The sequence below is a fragment of the Protopterus annectens genome, chromosome 3.part0, assembly GCF_019279795.1.
Source record: "Protopterus annectens isolate FY-2018-M chromosome 3.part0, PAN1.0, whole genome shotgun sequence".
NCBI lineage: Eukaryota > Metazoa > Chordata > Ceratodontiformes > Protopteridae > Protopterus > Protopterus annectens.
The window spans coordinates 1,964,727,050-1,964,751,196 of record NC_056731.1 but is presented as its reverse complement, the minus strand read 5'-3'; the positions used below and the strand labels follow the sequence as shown (position 1 = coordinate 1,964,751,196).

The window sequence follows — 24,147 nt, the reverse complement described above, 5'->3', positions numbered from 1 at the left end:
CAATGCCCTTCTTTATTGCAAATTCTACATATTTTCTTGCACTTATTCATCATATGCTCATTCTGTCCACATTGACTACACCTTATTTTGTCACAACAACTAAGAAGCCCCTTCCTGACCCTCTTCAAACGCAACCTAGATCAATAGATGGGTGACCGTAAATTCACTCCTAGGGTGGCTCACATGTCCCTCCTGCAACGAGAAAGTCAATATTAACTACCATAGACCTCTACCTCTGTGAACTTAACCACAGACAACTGGGGCAACTCAAGATATATATGACTAGGTTTGTAAGGGATCTAGGGCCGTTACCCTAGTAACCTACATATGAAAATGGGAAACACAACAGTCACTGAAATGCCATTTTTGTTTACTGTATTTGATGTACTGTATGAATTATTTTGTGGATGGAATATTTAACAGCCAAATTGATTAACTGGGTCATGTGAATTTACTTGGATTTTAAAAAGTATGAGTTTTTTATTTGATTTTATCTGATGAAGCCTTTTCATTGTATTTAGACAAACCTGTTTATCTTCTGTATAATAAAATGGCAGGTCAGTTACTGTTGCATTCCCATTTGCATTTGTAGTTTGTGGTCCAATTTCCTGGTTTGCAGCCTAGTAACCTCCTATGAACCTATAAGATACATAAACACCCCACAAAAGTACAATGCCTTGGGTTAATTAATATAGTTTATAGCTCCTCTACTGTCAGCCATAAAAATAATAGTAGGAAAATGCTTTCTTTAAAAACACCCACTTCCCATTTCTCATTCATCTAAGTGGAGTAACATTTTTTTGCAAAATATTCTTTCAAATCTCTTATTTAAACTTCATCAGTTCTAAACTGAACTATAAGGTTTTGTTAAGTCAATTTTCTTGATCAGAAAAAAATAAAATTATTCCAAAGTAAGTCAGTCATTTTTTTCTTCACAAAAAACAAAAAAATACATGTCCAGGAAATCACCAGTCTCAAATGACACATCACAGGGGTTGGGAGGGTGGCCTAATGGTTAAGGTGTTTGCCTTACAAACACAAGGTGCAAGGTTTGAGTCTCACAAGGGATAATTGGCTAGGCTTAAAATGGCTCGCAAGGGCAGTTAGCTTAGTACTGATCTATGAACCTATGAACAAAAATGTTATTTACCAAAATGAAATAAAGACCTTATATCGAGAAGGTTGGATGATGTGGGGATGGTGAATCAGGAAGTGAAGCAGATTAGCAAGGAGGAAGTAAGGACAGCTATGAAGAGGATGAAGAATGGAAAGGCTGTTGGCCCAGATGACATACCAGTGGAAGCATGGAGGTGCTTAGGAGAAATGGCAGTGGAATTTTTAACCAGATTGTTTAATGAAATTTTGGAAAGTCAGAGGATGCCTGAGGAGTAGAGAAAAAGTGTTTTGCTGCCTATCTTTAAGAATAAGGGTGATGTGCAGAGCTGCAGTAACTACAGAGGGATAAAATTGATCATTCACAGCTTGAAGTTATGGGAAAGAGTAGTGGAAGCTAGGTTAAGAAGGGAGGTGATGATTAATGATTAGCAGCATTGTTTCATGCCAGGAAAGAGCACTACAGATGCAATATTTGCTCTGAGAGTGTTGTTGGAGAAATACAGAGAAGGTCAGAAGGAGCTGCATTGTGTCTTTGTGGACTTAGAGAAAGCATATGACAGGGCGCCTAGAGAGGAGCTGCGGTATTGTATGAGGAAGTCGGGAGTGGCAGAGAAGTATGTAAGAGTTGTACAGGATATGTACAAGGGTAGTGTGACATTGGTGAGGACTGCGGTGGGAGTAACAGATACGTTTAAGGTGGAGGTGGGATTACATCAAGGATCAGCTCTGAGACCTTCCTTATTTGCAGTGGTGATGGACAGGTTGACAGATGAGATTAGACAGGAGGCCCCATGGACTATAATGTTTGCAGATGACATTGTGATATGTAGTGAGAGTAGGGATCAGGTTGAGGAGACCCTGGAGAGGTGGAGATATGCTTTAGAGAGGAGAGGAATGAAGGTCAGCAGGGCTAAAACAGAATATATGTGTGTAAATGAGAGAGAGGGTAGAGGAACGGTGAGGATGCAGGGAGTAGAGTTGGTAAAGGTGAATGAGTTTAAGTACTTGGGATCAAGAGTTCAGAGTAATGGTGAGTGTGGAAGAGAGGTGAAGAAGAGAGTACAGGCAGGGTGGAATGGGTGGAGAAGAGTGTCAGGAGTGATTTGTGACAGACAGGTACCAGTAAGAGTGAAAGGGAAGGACCACAAGAGGGTAGTGAGACCAGCTATGTTATATGGGTTGGAGACGGTAGCATTGACAAAAAGGCAAGAGTCAGAGCTGGATGTGGCAGAGTTAAAGATGTTAAGATTTGCAGTGGGTGTGACTAGGATGGACAGGATTAGGAATCAGTATATTAGAGGGTCAGCTCAGGTTGGACAGTTTGGAGACAAAGCAAGAGATGCGAGATTGCGTTGGTTTGGACATGTGTTGAGGAGGGATGCTGGGTATATTGGGAAAAGGATGCTAAGGATGGAGCTGCCAGGTAAGAGGAAAAGAGGAAGGCCTAAGATAAGGTTTATGGATATGGTGAGAGAGGACATGAAGGAGGTTGGTGTGAAAGAGCATGATGCAGAGGACAGGAAGAAATGGAAACAGATGATCTGCTGTGGTGACCCCTAACGGGAACAGCCGAAAGAAGAAGATGACCTTCCGCAGTGAAACCAATAGGCAATAGTACATTGTAACACCTATTTATAGTCTCTTCCTTTTTTACTCTTTATACTGTTAGTATATCTTTTTTTTTTTTTTTACTAACAGTCACAGTACCCATTTTGTTATAGTCCACTTACCACTTCTCCATACAATTTTTTAGTTAATTTTGTTTCTTGAAAAACTTTACTCTCTTCTTTATTACTGGAAAAATCATCCATGGCATCTCCAAATACTTTCTACTGTAACTCAGACTATGATATTTCTGACCCGTCTACTGGTTCCTCCTTACTGATTAGTGACACCAGCTGTGAATCCAAAAGTCCACCTTTGAATAACTCGACTACTTCCATTTCTTTAAACAAATCCAGTTTAAAGTTTGCTAACTGTTGACTATTTGTACAGCCCACAGATTTAATAAAACCTTCTTTTTCCCTCTTCCAAAGAAATGTACTTGATATTTGGTATCCATAGGGAGACCTTTTCCTTCTTTCTCATCTCCTTCTACTTCACAAAGGCTCCATGCTCTCCACCATCTTCCTGCTTCTTCTAACCTTCTCTATGCCAGGAAGTATGCAAGTGATCATACGCACAGCAGATGTCATCCCACTGCAACCTCAAAGTGAAGGGAAGTTCACAGATTCCCTGGTCAAATCTCCCCTAGTAGTATCAATACTACCTAAAGTCTACTCTACAGAGAAGCTACTAGCCTATTGGGACTAAACTGGTCAACAAAGGACAAATAAATAAAATAAGTGTTTGAATACTGCAAGACCTACCTTTATTAATAAAACAAATGTGACTGCTTCTGAAACACAAGTTAACATTCACATTTATCAATCATAGTTCATGCCTTTCTCTCATCATCTCAAGCGGCATACCCCAGGGTTCGGTCTTGGGGCCTCTGTTATTTGGTATATACTTCTCTGAGGTGCAAGCCAAAGACAAAGTTTGCAGATGACTGCAAGCTGGGTGCTGTTATCAATTCCACTAGTGATGTGGACATCCTCCAAGAGGGTCTCACTCAGATAAATGACTAGTGCAAGAAACATGGCCTCAAGCTGAATACCAAAAAATGCATCATTATCCCCTTGGGGGAGAGTGACGTCCCCACAAATGATCACATTAATAACAATGTCCTAAGCACGCAATCAGTCGTGAGGGACTTGGGCAGCCAGGTTGATAGCAACCTGGCTTTTGACCAGCATGTTGCTCATAAGTAAGGGTATCTCATCCAGGGAAATGTAGGGGGTCAAAACTTCCCTGTATTCTTCCCTTATAAAGCCCATTATTACTTTTGGCATGTACCTTGCAAAGCACATGCAGCAGCTGGAGAGACCACAGGGGTTCCTCACCAGGAGAATCCAGGGCCTCAAACATCTACCATACACAGACAGGCTAAAAGCCCTATCCCTCTACTCAGTTTCATACAGACTCCTCAGAGGTGACCTCTATGTGGCATACAAAGTGATTAGAGACCCTGCCTTGACGGGACTGCTGCATATCCGCAAGTTAAGCTCCACTCGAGTAACCCCTACACACAGCCTCAACCTGGTCTGTGATATCAACAAGACTTAGTGGGAAAGATTTGTGTCCCAGAGACTCCCCCAGCTGTGGAATAGACTCCCTCTTTATGTCAAGCAGAGTACCCCTTTACCTCTTATTAAGAGCAACCTGGATAACTAGGATGGGAAACAGAAAATACACCCCTGGGATTCCAACCATGTCCCTACTGGACAGGGGCATCAGGTACTTATTTGTCTAAACATGGGCTAAACTCTTGGCTAGGCATATAAGGGCCTCAGGGCCAATACCCTAATAACCTTCTATGATCCTATGATCAAATGCTGCACTTGATTCTGTATTAATGTAATAACTGGTAGGAGGGATTATAACTCTTTGAATACTAGTTCTCATAGTAATTTTTGAAAGAGAGTGCCTTGATAAAAACTACAATTTAATATCTACCTCCCAAGAGAGAATTGCACTTTATTCATCTGCTTTTACTGTATTTGTGTTTCCTCCTACTTTATTTTGCTTTTGCCTCTTCTTAAAAGTACTGAATTTTATTTATTCTGCTGTATTTATTACTGCTTGGTAGTAGCCTAATTTAAATTGTAACTGTTATTATAAGTATTTTGGTTTAAGCACTTGGGCTTCATACCAGTTGTTTTATATTAAGAAGGTTTGTGGTCTGGTTTGTGGTCTGCACTGTTGTGGCAGGACAGGTAGCTTACATCCTTCTAAGCTGGGAATTGCTGATCGAAGGCTCAGTGTCTGCTATTCTAAAAGTGTATTAGTTCTGGTTTAAGCACTTCGGCTTCAGACCAGTTATTCTACATTAAGAAGGTTTGTGGTCTGCACGCTTGTGGGAGGAGAGGCTGGATTCTGCCCTTCTGAGCTGGGAATTTCTTTTCACAGGCTTATTGTGCCTACTTATTTTAACTGTTTCTTTCTGAAATTGGTGCACCTTGTTGCTGTAGCATAGACCAGATTCAGGCCTGCTGAATCTAGCTTTGTTTGTATATCTTGAGCACTAATCCAGGCCATATTTTTTGGAGAAGGTTCACCTGCACCCTAGTGGCAGGAGTGTGCAGTTAGAACTTATCTGATTGAAGACTGCTGGAACAGGGCTCAGTTTTGAGCTTTTTTCTGGTTAACTGGGTAACGTTTAAATTAGTTTGTTTGTTTTCTATTGTTTTATATAAATTGCACTTTATTCATCTGCTTTTACTGTATTTGTATTTCTTCCTACTTTATTACTAGGGGCATTGACTACAACTCTGATCTGAGATATATAACAATAAGTATCCTTTTCTGTGCATTTAAAGTAGTTTTTTTATTGTATCTGCTTTATTTTCTGGGAAAAAATACTTCTTTCCTGCCTTTCTAAGCTACTATAGTCCAGTTTTCAGGTTAGTGCTGAATCCAGGGCTGTGTTACAAGTCTCTGTGTTTGCCCATACCTTACTTGGAGAGAAGGATGTTTCTCTATTCACCTGTGAGAGAGGGGAGCTTTGAGCAGCCTATCTGTCCCTGGAGGAGTGGTATCAGCCCAGAAATGAGTAGTTTATTGGCCATTTTGGGCTAATTTCTATCTCTTTCATTTCCCTGCTATAAAAACTGCATTTGCACGGTTTTGCGCGCCAGGCAACACAGGTTAGCTAAGGTATAACTATTCTTGGCTGCACAAAGTCTCCTCTTCAATTTTTCCCTTGGAACTAGTCAAACTTTCAACTTAAGCACTCAAACCATTCATTTCTCAGCCCAGCACTTGCTAGGGTTTATAAGTGCTTGCTATGAGTTTTGAGCACTAGATCCCCCTATACTGTAGAGAAGGACAAGGCTCTCTATTCTACCTTACCAGCCAATCAGTAAAACAGTTCACTGTACCTATCGAGGCATGCCCAAAGAGCAGTTTTAGGTGTACACTCCAGTCCAACTGGTGAATCTGGGCATTTTGAGGCAATGTTACAACTGCCTCATGTACACCGACAACCCTCTCCTCCTACCAACAAACACTAATACATGTGAGAGATAGAATTATACAGCCAAACTGGAGGCTAAGCTCTCTCAACCCAAAACTGGATCAGACAGTTAAGAGGAGAAGGGAAATACTTGCATCATACCACCAGTCTCGCACAGACCCATTAAACCAACACCGGCAAAAAACACATGTAAATACACGAAAACATACTCTGAGGCTCTAAATAAAAATCTGCAAAAGAAACAGAGACCTCCAAAGCAGACATCCAAGCAACCTCCACCCCCTAACACAAACCATGAAACACATACTTCACAAAACCAGTGTGTCACGCAATCACAGCCCTTAAGGCAAAATAACATACCCAACACACTAGTAATAGGTGACTCTATAGTCAGGCACACTGACATCCCACTCACTAGGCTGAACAAGAAGAAGGTTACTATTAGCTGTCTATCAGATGCCAGGATCCGCCACATAACACAAGCACTCAGGTCACTCCAGAACAAGTAAAAATATGACTCTGTCATTGTCCATGTTGGTGTGAATGACCTGAGCCGTACCTCCGTGGACTACATGAAAAGAGGTATGGAAGAGCTCTCTGATCACGTACGCCCAGGCCGGTATGACCCTGACCCTGAGTAGCATCCTGCCCTCACCAAGAATGATACCACGGTATAAAGAAAGAATTATCAATTTTAACAATTGGCTAAGTTTCTGGTGTCATTCAAAGGGGATCCAGTGTCTGTCCACCTGGGATGACATGCTCGACAAGCCATGCTACTTCACTAGAGACGGCTTGCACCTGTCACCCTTAGGCTTTCGAATACTGGCCAAGGCTCTTGCCACCCCTATAGTGCTTTTTTTAGGCAAGGCTCAAAAGACAAATGCACTGCCGTAAATAGCACAAGTAACAAAAAACTGAGGGTAATGATACTCAATGCCAGAAGTCTAAACCTCAAAATGCATGCACTCGGGGCACTCCTCAGTATGGAGAACATCGATATATGTGCAGTAAAAGAAACCGGGTTTAAAGCTCCAGAGAGCACCCCAGCACTACCAGGCTACAACTCATACCATACATTTCGGCCACAGAACCCGGACCGAAATACAAAAGGTGGGGGCATATCCATATTCATCAAGGATACCCACACCTCCAGGTTAGTGGCACAGCATGATGCTTCAGAGATCATCCACATGCAACTTTCAATGGGCAAAACTGCAATTCAAATTGTAGCTTGCAACAGATCACCCACCATGTCCCAGGACCCCCATTCCGTGTTTCTGGAAACACTGGGAATCATAAAGGTCCTACCAAACACCCTAATACTGGGTGATTTCAACTACCCAAACATTAACTGGGAGAACTACTCAAGTACTAACTCCCTTGCCCAACATTTCCTAGAATTTGTAAACTCAAACGCCCTGGATCAACTGGTCAACACTCCCACCAGAGGTGAAAACATACTGAAAATGGTCATCACCAACATGGGTGACCGGTGTTCCACACCGGAGGTCAACCTCTCGCTAGTTAGATCTGACCATAAACAAATCACTCTGGATATCCACATCCCCCCCCCCCCCCCGGTCAAAGAAACCACCGTGAAAAACTTTTCAAAAGCAAACTTCAAGCTACTTAAGACCGAGGTGGAAAGTTTCAAAGCCTCCATGCCAAAAGATAACGCTGTCCAAGCTGCAAAATCCCTTACTAATGCACTCTACAGGCACCTACAAGAATGCATGGATCGTGCCATCCCAAGCAAAACCAAGACTCACTCCTCCAAGAAAAGGAAACCAGTCTGGTGGACCCCTGCCACAAACAAGCTATACAACAGAAGGAGGAAACTAGAACAGAAAAGAGTAAAATCCCAAGAAGGGAAGACATCCCTGATCAGTATTAGCAAGAAACTACGATCCCTCATAAAATCATCCAAGACTAGCTTTGAAAGAAACATTGCCAAGGACTCCACAGATAACCACAAGGCATTCTTTAGCTATGTCAAGAATCTAAGTGGCAATTCTCAGATCTGCTCAAGTTAGTGCAGAATGGCACAAAATACATTGAACCGACTGATATCGCCAACATCCTGACAGACAGGTTCTGTGCAAATTTCACCCCCATCTCACCCCCAAAAGGGCCCATAACCATACCAGAAGAATGTAGTCCCCTGAACACTCAGGTTAAAACAACCCCCTCCAAAGCCAAAAACACAGCATCAGTGGGACCGGATGGTGTCCCAGACTGCATCCTACATGAGCTCAAAGATGAACTAACCCCTCACCTAAACACACTGTTCAAACTCAGCCTCTCCACAGGCTACATGTCCCATAGAGTGGCGCATAGCAACGGTTATTCCACTCCACAAAGGTGGAGCCACAACAGACCCCGGGAACTATCACCCTATAAGCCTGACTAGCTTGGTCTGCAGGGCTATGGAGCGCATCATCATGGATCTCATAAACAGAGACATTGGGAACGTCCAAACACTGGACCCTACCCAGTTCAGCTTTGTTGAGGGCAGATCATACCTCCTAAACCTGGTGGACTTCTTTGAGACAGTTACCAAGGCTATAGATGACGGAAAAGTCCACACAGCCTACCTAGACCTCGTAAAGGCCTTCAACACCATTCCCCATTCAGGTATTTTAGACAAGCTCACCAGCCTGAACATAAACCCTATGTCACGAGGTGGGTTGCCAATTGGCTCACGGACAGAACCTACATGGTAAGAGTCGCGGGAGCTAGGTCTGATTCTAAACCCGTTACAAGTGGTGTTCCCCAGGACTAAGTCCTAAGAACCCTCCTGTTTGGCATACACTTCTCAAAGATACAGGCAAGCACAGAAGGACTATGGCTGACCAAGTTCAACGACGACTGCAAACTAGAGGCTATAATTCACTCTCCGGCTGACACAGACATCCTCCAAAAGGGTCTCACTGAGACAGATACCTGGTGTCAAAACCATGGCCTCAAGCTAAATGCCAAAAAGTGCATAGTCATCCCCTTTGGTAAAAAAGTACTCACAAACTACCACACAGGTGGTAGCCCCCTAAATACGGAAGAAGTAATAAGGGATCTGGGGACCCAAGTAGATAGTAACCTCCCTTTGATAATCATATTGACAAAGTAGTTAGAAAATCCTTCTATGTGGCCCACCTAATCACAAAAGGGTTTGCATCCAGATCAAAAGAGGTCATTGTGACCCTCTACGCATCACTCATCAGACTCATCATAGAGTACAACGCCCCATTTGGGATGTACCTTACAAGACACCTGCAACAGCTGGAAAGACCACGGAAGTACTTCACCAAGAGGATCACTGGCCTCAAACAGATGCCCTATGCAGCTTGACTGAAGAAACTCCAGCTGTACTCAGTTGCATACCGCCTAGTCAATCTCTGCCTGACATACAAGGCCATGTCCAACCCAGAATTAATGGACATGCTCCACCTAAAGAAAACCATATCCCCTCGAGCCACACGCTCTAGGGATCTAAACCTCACCACAACAATAAATAGGACATGCTGGAGGGATAGATTCCTGTCCCAGAAACTTCCCATGCTCTGGAACAAAATTCCAATCTACATTAGGCAGAGCTCCTCTCTAACCCTCTTCAAGAGAAACCTTGATGAGTGGATGGGAGTTTACCCCGGGGATCACTTCAATGGCTCTGCTGGACAGAGGCACAGGGAACTAATGGGGCGGCAAAAGCCAACACATTCCGGCTAGGCTTATAAATGCCTTTGGGCAGATAGCCTAGTACCTACCTATGAACCTATACCTGGAAGCATGACCATACATTTTATGCGCAAAATCCCTTTTTACACAAGTTGGAAATTATTTGTACAAGATATATTCTTTTTATGGGGCAGAATACAAGATGAGGAAAATAATTCAGTAAATTACTTACCCAATACAGTTAAGTATTGGAATTTTAAAGTTAACCCAGTAGAGGATCGTAAAAATTTCTAGGATACAACTTTTAATCATTCATTACCTTGTAATATTACCAGTACTGTATTTAAGCTACCTACTAAAAGAATACATTTTACAAAGGCATAGCATGCATCCACTAACTATGTTCAAAAATGAGTATGCGGGCAAATGCTTCAACTCTCTGAATTTAATATTAATGATGATGCTGTAGTGGAACAACTAAACAGCACAACATAAGATTTTATACGGCGGGGTTATGATACACTAATGTTGCTAAACATTTAAATACTCAAGACCTGTCTTTTCTGGTGATAATATTGTGCATCCATGTTTAAAATCAGATAACTAACATGTAACATACAACCACGGGCTGTGCAAAACATACTACCATATTAAACCCATTTTATGGATTTATTACTACTCTGCCAGATTGGCTGAAGTTTTCTTTTAAAAGAGCAGAAAGTCTGAAAGAAGTTCTGCTACAAGGAGAATGCTTTTTTCAGTAAATTGTAAAGTTAGTCAGAAAAGATCAACATATCATGAGGTGTCAGCAACGTTAATACCTCCATAAAGAAAAAACACATTTTACACATCCACTGTTTGTAAGTTATATGTATTTGCTGGCTGTGATTTTAGGAGTATTACTTATAAGCCAACCTGCATAGATTGCTATGCTTCATATGTGGGCAAAATATTTCTCAACTGTACAGATTTTGACCAAATGTCCAGATTTTTGCCCTACTCCTCCTAAAATGTGTGTTTTTCTGACAAATCACTAATAATGACAGACATTTGAGTTTCACACTTCACATCCTTCAGAAAATGAATGCTAATCCAAAACCTGTTATTCTAGCAACAAGCAATATTTGAAATCTGTCCCTGATTTTAGGCCTTTGTTCCCCATTATTTTGGCTTTGTCCAGATTTCTTGCACTTAGAAGTTGGAAGGTATGGGGCAAATCCAACAGAAAATTAAAAGGGACGATAAGTATACATCCAGAGATAAAATGGAAGGTGCATACAAATGTATTATGTAAACATGTCTTGAATATAATGAAACACAAATTTCAGTTTACCATCTTACAAGCTGTAGATAACAATAAGAGAGATGGTGATCTGCTAAATTTTACAGAGAAATGTGAAAAGAAACGAATACATTCAGCAACACCAGACAAACAACCTGACCTAAATGGGCAGTTTAGAATCAGCTCTAAAACTTGGATCACTTACATATTAATTTGTTTTTAAGTTATGTTCTTAATGTTTCTTGTGTAATCAATCTGGCCATGTGTTTTTTATATATCTATCTATAGATATATATATATATGCTATTTAAACTGAAGGATTCAACTCCTTGACTCTTACAAGTCTTCAATTTTTATTCTACCCATTATCCTGCCCTCCCCTTTTGTTTTTTTGTCAGACCTCCTAGGCCCTCTTATCACCCTTCCTTCCGTCATTCTCTGCCTGCTCAATTTAGTTCTTATTCAGAACCACCCTAGCAATGACATGAGATACAACCAGTGGAATGATTAAACAACAGTAAGGAGATAACACCTACAGTAAGGAGATAACACCTACAAATCACATGAATTACAAAGCAATTATCCATGTAAAGTCATGGAAAATGAGTATTGTTTATGCAGCAAACAATGCAGAGGCAGACAAGTATGTTAACACTGATTGCCAGTGCCGGTATCAATAATTCTAAAATTCTGGTGTTTACACAAAGATACCAAAGAAAGGAAAACAAATAAAGAGGTTGAGGAGAGAGGGAGACTGAAAAAGAATGCTGCAACTGAAGCAGAGGGGAAACTGAAGGTTGTATAGGGTGCAGTCACTTAGGCACATACACTCCACACAATGAGGAAAGCTGGTGGTATTTTAATGCTTTAAGTTGTTGTTGTTGCGCCTTTCAGCTTTTCCCGGTTAGGGGTCACCACAGCGGAACTCCGGTCCGCTAATGATTGGCAGTAGATTTTTACGTGCCGAGTTACCGGCCCTGACGCACAACCTTCAACGAGGGTACGGCCATTCACGCACGTCTCCACACAGAAGAAGCTTTAGCTGAGAATCGAACAGGACAACGACTTACTGTGAGGCAACAACGCTACCGCAGTTTAATGCTTTAAGTAATAAGACTTATTTAATGATGAGAAGTTGCCAGGTTTGTTATCTCAGGCTATGGGTTCTATTTATTTATTCACTCGTTCATTCATACTTTGGTTACCAGGGCAGATGATCACAGAATCACCAACTGCTGGCTCAGCCCCAGTTGCAAACACATTGTAAACAATGAAAAATAAACAAATATCAATAAAAGTACCACATAACAGATGTGTGGCTAATAATATAGAAGCATGAATGCAAAAGAAAATTAAAAGATGTACAAAGGAGTTAGTATAAAGACTGACAGACTGTTACACATTTCATGGGTTTTTACAGGGTGGTGTCACTGATGTCTACAAACACAGTACAGAAGAAACTGCACTGCCTGTAAATTAACAAATATGTAAATAGTAATACATAGACTTAACTGAAACAGTATAGCATAAGAAAAAAATCAGAAAGAAAGAAGTGCTAACTCATTGGCAAAATTTTATTTAAATAATGCCTACAATTTACTGGCATTTGGATTAATGCTGACAAATCAGGAACTGTTTGAATTCTGACCTAAACTTGTAGTATCTAGTAAGGTAGGTGAGGCCATAAGGAAGGTTACCACAGTACAGGGGCAAGAACAGAGAGGCTATGATTTGAAGAACACAGTTTTGTGGCAGGGATTAGTGAAGGCTCACAACAAATTGGCTTCTGAGGTAGGAGGATGGGCTGGCTGCAATGAGATTAATTGCAAGAGAAGATGGGGTGTCTTGATGGAGTAGCTTGAGACGCAGGGACCCAGTTAGGAGATCGGCTCTGGCTCTTTTTCTTTGGCTAAAGTGAGGCAGTGATGTTCATACTGAGGAGAATTTGTAATGAAAAAGCAATTTTTATTTGATAAGGTCTGCAGAGTAGTTTTACTTTTGTTTGAAGTGGTGGCAAATAAAGATAGGCCATGTTCGAGTTGAGCAAGTAGGATACCACTTTTCCTTCAGAACTGAGAGGTAGTGTGAGATGTTCTAAGCACTGAATAAGAGGCAATCAATTTTGGATCTCAGTTTTTGAATATGTTCCTGATAGATGAAGGACCAGTCTAGCCAAATTACTAGGCATCTAAAATTGATATTAGTTTCAATAAGTGAGTTATTGATATCAAAGATCCTAAGAGAGGAATAAGCAGTAGAATGTGTTGAAAAGATAATTAAACGGATAAGTGTAGCTAACGGAGTGGAAAGAGTGGAGTTAGTTGTAATAGTGATGACAATCTAAGTGAATATCTGGGCTCTTACCTGGTTGTTGTTGAGAGCAGAGTATGTAATATTGTTAAGGAGGTTGTAAAGAAGGGATGACAGAAGTTAATTAATGTGGTTAGTGACTGGAAAATATTTTTTAAGAGAAGGTAAAAATTTACTGTGTTTAGTTAGCTAGCACAGGTGATTACTGCAAAGCAAAAGGTACAGATTTGAGCAGCATGAAGTCTCTTAATGTTTGTGGAAGTAGTAGAACTGAGAATAGGCGAAGCATAGTCTAAGTTTGATAGGATGATCTTCAAGAACAACAGTCTGGTCTCCTTGGTGAGAAAATGTTCATGCCAAATGCTTTTAGTTGTTTACATATTCTGCAATGCAGTATGAGGGAAGCATAACGGTGCAATGGACAGCACTGATGACTCACAGCAAAAGGTTCTCACAGTAGGGCGCATTCTGTGAAAAGTCTGCACGATCTCCCTTTGTCCACATGTTTTTTCTCATTGCTTTGGTTTTCTCCCGCATTAAAAAGACATGTACTAATGTGGATCAGGGACTTTAAATTATGCACCGATGTGAGTGTGTGTGCATCTGTAATATGGAGGAAAGACCTGACAACCTATTTCCATTTCCCACTTTGCCTTGTAAACTCCATGGATACCTGTGGCTATCCACAGGGTCATTCCAGAAGTCAAATGAGACTCATTAGAGAGGTAGAGAGAGTGCACTATGACATGCTGTGTATTACATTAGCTGACCCAAAACATTTATTTGTTTCTGCTACATCAAATCTCCCTTTAACTTCAAGGTACATTAAGTTCAGATGCGTTAGACTGTCCAGCAATGTTACTGAGCTCACAATGTTCATCTGCATCTTGCAAGCAGTTACTATGAAGAATGTCAAGTTTAATGCTCACACACATACTACCAATGTCATAAACTTGCATTTGCATGTACTGCTCAATACTCACACAAAGCTCCTTCTTTGGTTTATTTTTTGTTTCGATCATATGCCATTAATCATATATTAAAGAGTCAAAAGCAGTTTTCAACACAAGTATTTTACCAACACGAGTTTCTTCTTGCTTGCTGCTGATACACAAACTTGCTTTCTTCACTATCCAGGCACTCCTTGTAAACTCCTATGTGAATATTCACTTCTGTACCCGTAGAAAAATATCTGTTTGTATGTGTGAATGTGCAATTTCTTAGTAAATCCTTGGATGTATGGAAATAAGCTTTAAAAATAAATGAACTCTACATCACTGGATGTACCAGTAAATAAAAATAAACTTTCATTTAACTAATGGGAAGCAAAGCATTAAAGTAAATAAATAAACTGATACATATGTAACCTGTACAAATGAAGATAAGCATTTGCATCATGTAACACATATAGACCAACGTAAATAGTGTTGCTTGGCACTTTAAGCACAAAGGGAAGAGACTATGTTTTTCACTTAAAATACAACTTCAGTACCTTCATTCAAGAGTTACTTTAACACATTGTCAAGGTATAACTTGGTGCTCAGTTTTTTAAGTTTTGTTTCCATTTTTTTTGAGCCACAGATAATAAAGTTCTCACCATTTTTAACCTAGTCATATCTCATATTGTTTATAAAAGGTGCCTGTTTCAGCATGCATTACACAAAGGGACAAACACTTTTTTTCGGTGATTTCACTGCTAGGAACAGTTAAACTATCACTAAAGACACAAACTGATATGTACTGCCACGTTTGGCCACTAAGTGTTACTATTACCTATGTAAACACAGGCAAGAGTGAAGCCCCTGCACTGGCCCAGTAATCAAGTAGCCTCAATCCTCACCACTAGCACCAGTGCGGGATGTGCACATTAGGAGGATGACAAGTACACGCACAGTAAAGTACAATTTCCCTTAAGAGCACACAGAGATCACAGTCAGTCTGGGGCTGGTTTCTCTCTCTTTATCCAGATCCTCAATAAGACTCCCCACTGTCACAGCTATAGAGTTAAGATCTCAGCCAAGTTGTCAAGCCAAAACCTCCAGCACCCTCTCTGTCCAAACAGTGCTTTGTGTCCCTGCCCAAGTAGCTGATGCACACACACACTTTGAGATTTGATTGACATACAAACACACAGACACACCTGGGGAAGGCTGTCACAGGTTGAGTAGCTATGCCCCCTTCTGCCCAGACTATAAGGTAGTACCAGATGCCACCAACCATTCTTATCAGCTGTTATAAGGCATTTCCCAAAGGGTGACCAAAACTTTTAAGGCTATTTAGGAGTGGCCTATACAGTGTCACCAATTTCATATGTAAGTATGCTAAGAGCTTAAACATCTCTAAACAAACCAGTCACAATTAAAAGGTTTAACAATATTTAATAATACATAATAAAAGCAGAAGACAATTCTCAATAACGCAACACAGTGACAACAGAGTTCAGAATTATAGGAAATACTTTAAAACAACACTGCAAGACAGTCTCAAATAAATACAGAAAACACCTAAACTAATCTTTACTGTATTTCTATCTACATCTAAAAGATATTATGCCCTAAATGACTTACTTACAGAGCAAGACAAGTGCTGATGAGAGGATGTTGTCACATCCAAAGACAAATACAAAATGCACAGACTCCCTCTTTGAGATACTTCTTAAATTACTATCAAACATTTCTGCTGGGTTATCTCAGATTACATCATTCTTTGTCACCTCTGCCTTCAGTTCCCAGGCTAACAGAAACTTAAAATTTAGCACCTCTGTGTCAAAAATACTTCTCTCTTAGAGGTTTGCATGGAACTGGAAGTCATAAAACAGTTAAACACTTTTACCTTTGAAACCTGTAATTAGTTCTGTTTCCAGACAATAGAAAGAATTTCTAGCTGCCGACATTCTGTCTCCTAGCTGAGATAAACACCACTGTAAAACTATTCACTTATTTTCTTAGAGTTTGCAAGTTAACTCTGTTATTTTCCAGTATGGCACACTGTGGTCACATTCTTGAAGCTCAGTACATAACATGCAGTTTAACACATACTTCTGCACCAGCAGTTTAAAACACACATAACATATAGTTGTCTTACATTTGTAAGACAAGCCTATGAATCAAATTAATATTCAGAAATGACATGATTATTTATAAAATTCCAGATAGCTGAGCTGGCAGTGTCACATTTCTATATAAATCATATTAATATTTTCAAGTGACGTATTATTTACAAAATTACAGCTGGGCTGGCAGCCTTTTGGTTTGTCACACTTCACCCCCCAACGAGAACTCAAACTAGTTTTTCAAATAAGCCTTGAGAAACCTTGCTTGAGAGGGTTGACCCTATCTGGGAATACCTTACCTCATTCCCTGTCTTGAGATTCCAGCTGCCTTGGCATTGCTGACCCCAGTACAATGCTGCACTGTCCCATCATACACATGCAACCCTAGGCTCCACCATAGTAATTTGGGATTTGGCTGTCTGGCCCTCTGTAGCAAATCCCCCTCAGACTCCTCCTGCCTTGTACTGCAAATACTCAGCACCAGGGCCTCCCTGTCATGGTAAGGTTTCATCATGTTAACATGGTACAATTTGTGCCCCTGCCTCCTGCCTAGCAGTTCTACGATGTAGTTAACATCAGTGACCTTCCTTACCAGCTTGTAGGGTCCCTCCCAAGCTGCCTGCAATTTGTTTTGTCTGACAGAAATGAGAACCATTACCTACTGCCCTACAGCATACTCTATAGCTCTTGCATTCCTGTCATACCCAACCTTTTTCTGCTGTTGGGCTTCTACCAAGTTCACATGGGCCAATCCCATGAGTTCCCGGAGTCTTGTCCTGAGGTTTAGGACATATGCCACAACAGACTCCTTGTGGGATTCACACTCACCTTCCCACTCATCTCGAATTAAATCTAGATGGCCCCTCATCCTATGCCCATACAACAACTCAAAGAGTGAAAAACCTGTGGATTCCTGGGGAACCTCTCTGCAAGCAAACAACAGATGGGGCAAATATTTGTCCCACTCCCACGTCTGCAAATACCTGTAGCATGGTCTTGAGTGTAGAGATTAACTGTTCAACAAGAGCATTACTATGGGGATGGTAGGGGGTGGTCTTTAGGTGCTTCACCCTACAGTACTTCCACAGACAAGCCAGCAGGTCTGACATGAAATTAGCATCTCTGTCAGTCAGTATTTTTCTTAGGAAACCCACCCTGCTGAAAATTTCTAACAAAGCATTGGCCACCTTTTCTGCTCAATGGAGGGCAGAGCCACTGCCTCAGGGTATCTGGTAGCATAATCTACTACCACTAGGATATACTTTTTCCCTGTGGAACTTGGGGTATTCAGAGACCCCACAATATCCATAGCTACCCTCTGAGATGACTCCTCAATCACAGGCATAGGCATCAAAGGAGCTTTCACCTTGTCTCCTGCCTTGCCTACCTTTAGGGACTGCTCACAGGTCCTGCAATTACCCTGTTACATCTCTGGAAATCCCAGGCCAATACAATTTCTGCATAACACATCTCTTTGTACATTTTATGCCCACATCAACTGCAAAGGGAATATCATGGGCTATGGTTAGAAGTACCAGATGGTAGGCTCTGAGGACTACCAACTGCTGTATTCTCTCACACTCTAGCCCTCCCTCAGGGGGTTCACTCTCTGTACAGTAACCCTTTGTCCCAGTATACAGATACCCCTTCCCTTGAGAATCAGGTGCCTCACTAGCTACCTCTCTCAGGCCTTGAAATGTAGGGTCTGAGAGCTGAGCCTGTCTCAACTCTCTCTTTGTAACCCTTCCCAGCTCTCCTTCCACAAGAAGTCTGTTATCCTCTGAGAGCAGTGGCTCACTGTCAACCTAGGACCTACTACTCACCTCTGCTCTTGCAGTCACTCTGTCCAAGGGAACATCAGTACCCACAAGCAGCTGTGGCTCACCTTCAGTCTCACTGCTACAGAGTAGATCCCTCCCTGAAGAAACCACCTCACCAGTTGTGGCTGCAAGTGTGAGGTCTGTCTGTGTCTCCCCCCAGGCTACCAGACCCACATGCTTGTCTCCAAGCCTGACTGCGTGCAACTGCATGCACACACGGTACTGCATTATCAAAATCATTCCCTATCAGGACATCTGCAGGTATACCCTCAAACACACCTACTCACTGGCTTCCTTTTCCACCCTCTCAGTCAAGGTGAACCCTAGCCAAAGGTATTTGGAATGGGGTCCCTCCTAAAGCACTGACTGGAGTAGACTGCCCAAGTGAGTAGTGCTCCTCTGTAACCATTGCAGGCTTCACAATGGTTAGGTCAGAGGCTGTGTCCCTCTTAGCAATGGTCTCTTTCCTATTCACTAAGATAGGATATAACCTATTGTGGTAGTTTGCTACACTTGTTGTCTCAAGACAACCTACTGTTGGCATTTTGTCATTTCCACTTACTGGCTCTCCCACCTTTTGGTCCCCACCTTGCCTCCCTGGACATCTATATGCTACATGGCCCCACTGGTTGCATTTAAAAGATTTAATCCATTGTCCTGGACATGTACCTGGGCTAATGGCTTCCCCTGCTACTGGCAGACACTGTTGGGGCAGTCTGGGCTGCCCACCATGGGTTCCCTTAGACCCATGAGCAGCACTGGGTGTCCCTTTCTTGTGCAGCGATACCCTGTTTGCTACATACAGTGCTTCCTTCTACCCCAACTCATCTACAGTAGTGCATTGTCTATCAGCTAACCAGATTATCATGTCCTCAGGCAAAGTGCTAAGAGCTTGATCCCCCACCAAAAGGTCTGCCAGCCCTTCAAAAGTGGTGACCTGACATCCACTCACCCACCTATGAAAATAAGTGCTTAGTTCAGCAACATATTCACACACACATTCATCTGCCTGGCGTCTTTGCTCACAAAACTTTTTTTCTTATAAGCTTCAGGTGTTAACTTAAAAAATTCTAGCAAACATTTCTTTACAACATTATAACTTAAACAGTCAGTATCAGACAGTTTGGACATTACAGTTACAGCTTTACCATGGAGTAAGGGGGTCAGAAACAGTATCCAGAGGCCTTGGTCAACATCATACTGTTTACATACCCTCTCAAACATATGAATGAAACTACCAAAATTATCCCCCTCTGTAAATTGTGGAAGAAATTTACTGAACTTTGTTGCTTCTGGGGTTCGGTTACTCCCTTCCCCATTACCTCTATGACTCTGGTGAAGAGTCAGCATCTCCTTTTCATGTTGCCTCTGCCTCTCTTTCTCCTCAGTGTCCAGGAGTTGCAGTTTCTCATTTTCCTCAGTCTCTCTGCTGCTTCTATTTCCAAACGCTTGGCCTCCAACTCCAGTCTCTTTAACTCTTGATGGATTTTTAAGTCATCTGTCGAAAAGTTGAGCTGTCCATTTTCTGAGAGTTGTACATCTCCACGGTCAGTCTGATTGTCCTGGTTGCTATTCTCTGATGCAGCTGTGACTAAAGCTGCAATCAAGTCTGCTTTAGTCAGGTTGGCATGCACCACTTCTTTAGGCTGGCACATCTCAGCCAACAGCTTGCCATACTCCTCTGCTGACATGCTTCCCTCCTCTCCCTGACTAACTAAGTTAACAAAAAAATAAATAAATAAAACAATTGTGATATGAACTCTGAATGTTCACTGCGTGGCTGATTAAGACTACAAACACCTTCAGTGATCACTGTACACAGGCTTCAGGAATTCAATATCCACACCACTACAAAGCAATTAATATGTGATGTGGCTATCTCACCACTATCAACTAATTAATATGTGATTTGACTATCCCAATACTGCCAAACAATTAATATGTGATGTTCCTGCACTGGCCCAGTAATCAAGGAGCCTCAATCCTCACCACTAGCACCAGTGAGGGACATGCACATCGGGAGGATAAGTACACACACAATAAAGTACAATTTCCCTTAAGAGCACACAGAGATCACAGTCAGTCTGGGGCTGGTTTCTCTCTATTTATCCAGACTCCCAGTAAGACTCCCCACTGGTACAGCTGTAAGGTTAAGATCTCAGCCAAGTGGTCAAGCCAAACCTCCAGCACCCACTCTGTCCAACCAGTGGTTTGTGTCACTGCCCAAGCAGCTGATGCACACACACACACACACACACACACACACACACACACACACACACACACACACACATTTTGAGATTTGATTGATATACAAGAACACAGACACTCCAGGGGAAAGCTGGCACAGGTTCACTAGCTATGTCCCCTTCTGCCCAGACTATAAGGCAGTACCAGCTGCCACCAACCACTCTTATCAGCTACTATAAGGCCCTTCCCAAAGGGTGACCAATTCTACTGTGTAATGTTACTATTATCTAATGGTAAGTGTGACCAAACATTTTAAGGGTATTTAGGAGTGGCCTATACAATGTCAACAAATAAATATGCATGTACTCTAAGATCTTAAATATCTCTAAACAAACCAGCCACAATTAAAAGGTTTAAATATATTTAATAATAAATAACAAAAGCACAAAACAATTCTCAATAACTCAACACAGTGACAACAGAGTTCAGAAACACAGTAAATACTTTAAAACAACATTGCAGCCCAGTCTCAGATAAATACAGAAAACATCTAAACTAATATTTACTGTATTCCTATCTATATCTAAGAGATACTATGCCCTAAATGACTTACTTACAGAGCAAGACAAGTGCTGATGAGACAATGTTGTCAAATCCAAAGACAAATACAAAATGCACAGACTCACTCTCTGAGATAGTTTATTACTATCAAACATTTCTGCTGGGTTATCTTAGATTACATCATTCTTTGTTACCTCTGCCTTCAGTTCCCAGGCTAACAGAAACTTAAAATTTAGCACCTCTGTATCAAAAATACTTCTCTCTAAGAAGTTTGACTGGAACTGGAAGTTGTAAAACAGTTAAACACTTTTACCTTTGAAACCTGTAATTATTTCTGTTTCCAAACCTATAATTATTTCTGTTTCCAAACAATAGAAAGAATTTCTAGCTGCAGACATTCTGTCTCCTAGCTGAGTGAGATAAACACCATCGTAAAACTATTCACTTATTTCCTTAGAGTTTGCAGGTTAACTCTGTTCTTTTCCAGTAGGGTACACTGTGGTCAGATTCTTGAAGCTCAGTACATAACATACAGTTTAACACACACTTCTGCACCAGCAGTTTAATACACACATAACATATAGTTTGCTTACATTTGTAAGACAAGCCTATCAATCAAATTAATATTCACAAATGACATATGATTATTTACAAAACTGCAGATAGTTGGCTGGCAGTGTCACATTTCTATATAAATCATATTAATATTTTCAAGGGACATATAATTATTTACAAAATTCCAGCTAGCTGGGCTGACAGCCTTTCAGTTTGTCACAGCTTGTATCAAATGTCAGTCACAACTGATGGTGCAAAGCTGCTTATACCAGATACCTAACAAGGATAGTACAGAGGATGCCTGCTGTGCCTATTTGCTAGAAATGCATGCATGAATACCTAAAAAATCCTGACATTTCATTGATTTACATGGAATAAAACTTTAGGAACAGCTTTTAGCAACATACAATTATCTCACCTCAAAAATCTTGGTCAAAAAGAAACATATGAAATGTTTCCAGAAACGACCTAAGAAGTAATTGACTCAAACTACTGTTACAAGTGAGAAGAAAAATGGGCCACCTGAATTATTGTACCTATTCTACACATATTATGGTGCCATGAAATACAATATGGGAGCAAGACAGACTGAAAAACAAAATAATGCCAGTCTGTTAATCTACATCAAGACATTTGGGGATAACAAATTACAGAACAAAGCGTAATACTAAGGCTGACCAGGCATTAGTACAGCACAAAAATGTTATAAACTGAGAAAAAGAACAGTTTTTTTTTCTTCAGAGTGGACGTTACCTTTTAAAATGGCACTAGAACCACAAGCAAAAGACTAACCCTTAGTAATAGGGAGACCACTAACACAGATCCCAGCCTGATACCACTAAAATCAGGGACCATACTTCTCTACTTTCCTCAAATTTGCAGAAGGTCTTTGATTTCCCTCATATTTTTTCAATGTCCCTTGTAATTTTTTTTTTTAACTTTAGGTATATCACCGAGAATCACAAACATTCCAGTCATTAGAAACAAATACTTGTACAGAAAACACATTTTGTAGCGGAAAATGTTATTCTATTAACATTTTGAGGCAAAAAAACACAAAAATGTCAGTACAGTCAAAGAAATAAAAAAAAATGAATCAAAATCAGGGATACTTGGAATGTGTGTGGAATGTATCACCAAAAAGTGCATAACAAACATCCAAGTACTTCTATTATAACACGAACTACAAACCCACGTTAGTGTTTGAAAAAAATGTGAACACTTTCAAATTTAACAGGGCCTACAAATTAAAAAAGGCAAGCACATGGAACACACTCCTAAATCCGACCATTTACTTGACAGGTATACGAAGACACTAAATACGAAATTATATCACATGGGTACATTATTTCAATCTCAGCTGTAATACAAAACGGATATACGTTGCACTGGGCTAAACACCCAACATGCATACTTCTTAAAATAAACAGAAACAAACGAAATACTCCAGAACAACGGTGAAATCCTCATCCAGTACCACCCATGCTTGTCAATGTAGAGATGCCAGTCTTGTTTCCAAAGCAGTTTGACAGCTCAGCTCACAGTACCTGTCACTTGTGACTTACTGACTGACAATCTTACCTGGTCTGCAGTATACACATTAGTATCAGTGGGGAGGTCACTTCGGATACCATAAGGAGACAAATTAGGATACGAGAAATAGTGAATAACTATATTATCTGTAACTATCATACAAACCAACATCTAACACAGGTGTCGTAAACAAGACAGGCTACACTAGTACACTGAGGTAAGCAGTCCTAACTGCCGTAAACTGTTCCCTGTTGAACTACAATAGTGCGTGACGCTTGAGATTGAGATGTTTTGTAAAATGGATTGTAACAGCTTTGTTTATCTAGTGCAAGCCTTACCAAGGGTGTTTCCGTAAAGAATCTTAATGTCTTTGGGCGTCAACTGTTTACAATGTATTTAATACACTGAGATAGTGATTGTAGCAGTTTAGCAAGGTGCTTTATCAGTAGGTCCTTGATTTCGTATATATACCAACAAACTGCTGCACCTAGGCAATGCTGTGATTGCCAATGCAAATACATTTATGCTTTCCACTGAATATGATTGTAGTAAGTGAGGTTACAGTCTTCCAAAGTATCAGTTAGAAGCATTCCTCTCAACTGACAATAGTTTCGCAAAATGCCCAGTTAATGCGTCCCGTATGTTTTAAACGGTTCCTAATAGGGCTGACACGCCTATCCTTTCACAAGCCTGAAATTGTACACTTTTCATAGAAATACGAGCATGTTGCCAAATTAGAGTTCGTTCTTGTTGAATTCGCGTTGCTTCCGTTTCTATTTACAATAGTAACGTGGGCAGAATAAAACATACCTCTCAACCTCCTAGCAAAAAATTGGGGCAAATGTCCAAAATAGGGCAATTTAAATATTATCATTTAGTGACTTCAGTCCTCCGCGAGTTTCCAGAAAAACCACACATTTTATGACGACTTTAACAGAAGTATTGGGCAAAAATCTGGAAAGTTGAGAGGTATGCT

General features: G+C 40.8%; 1 protein-coding gene across 1 annotated transcript in view; it reads right to left on the bottom strand.

Annotated features, from left to right (window-relative positions):
- Positions 1 to 23,743, bottom strand: part of SEC22C (SEC22 homolog C, vesicle trafficking protein) — a 717,172-nt gene extending 693,429 nt beyond the window's left edge. Inside the window, exon 1 of the mRNA XM_044066059.1 lies at positions 23,220 to 23,743. The gene's annotated coding sequence lies outside the window, so the exon portion shown is untranslated. The remainder of the gene's footprint in view (positions 1 to 23,219) is intronic.
- Between the last annotated feature and the right edge of the window lie 404 nt (positions 23,744 to 24,147).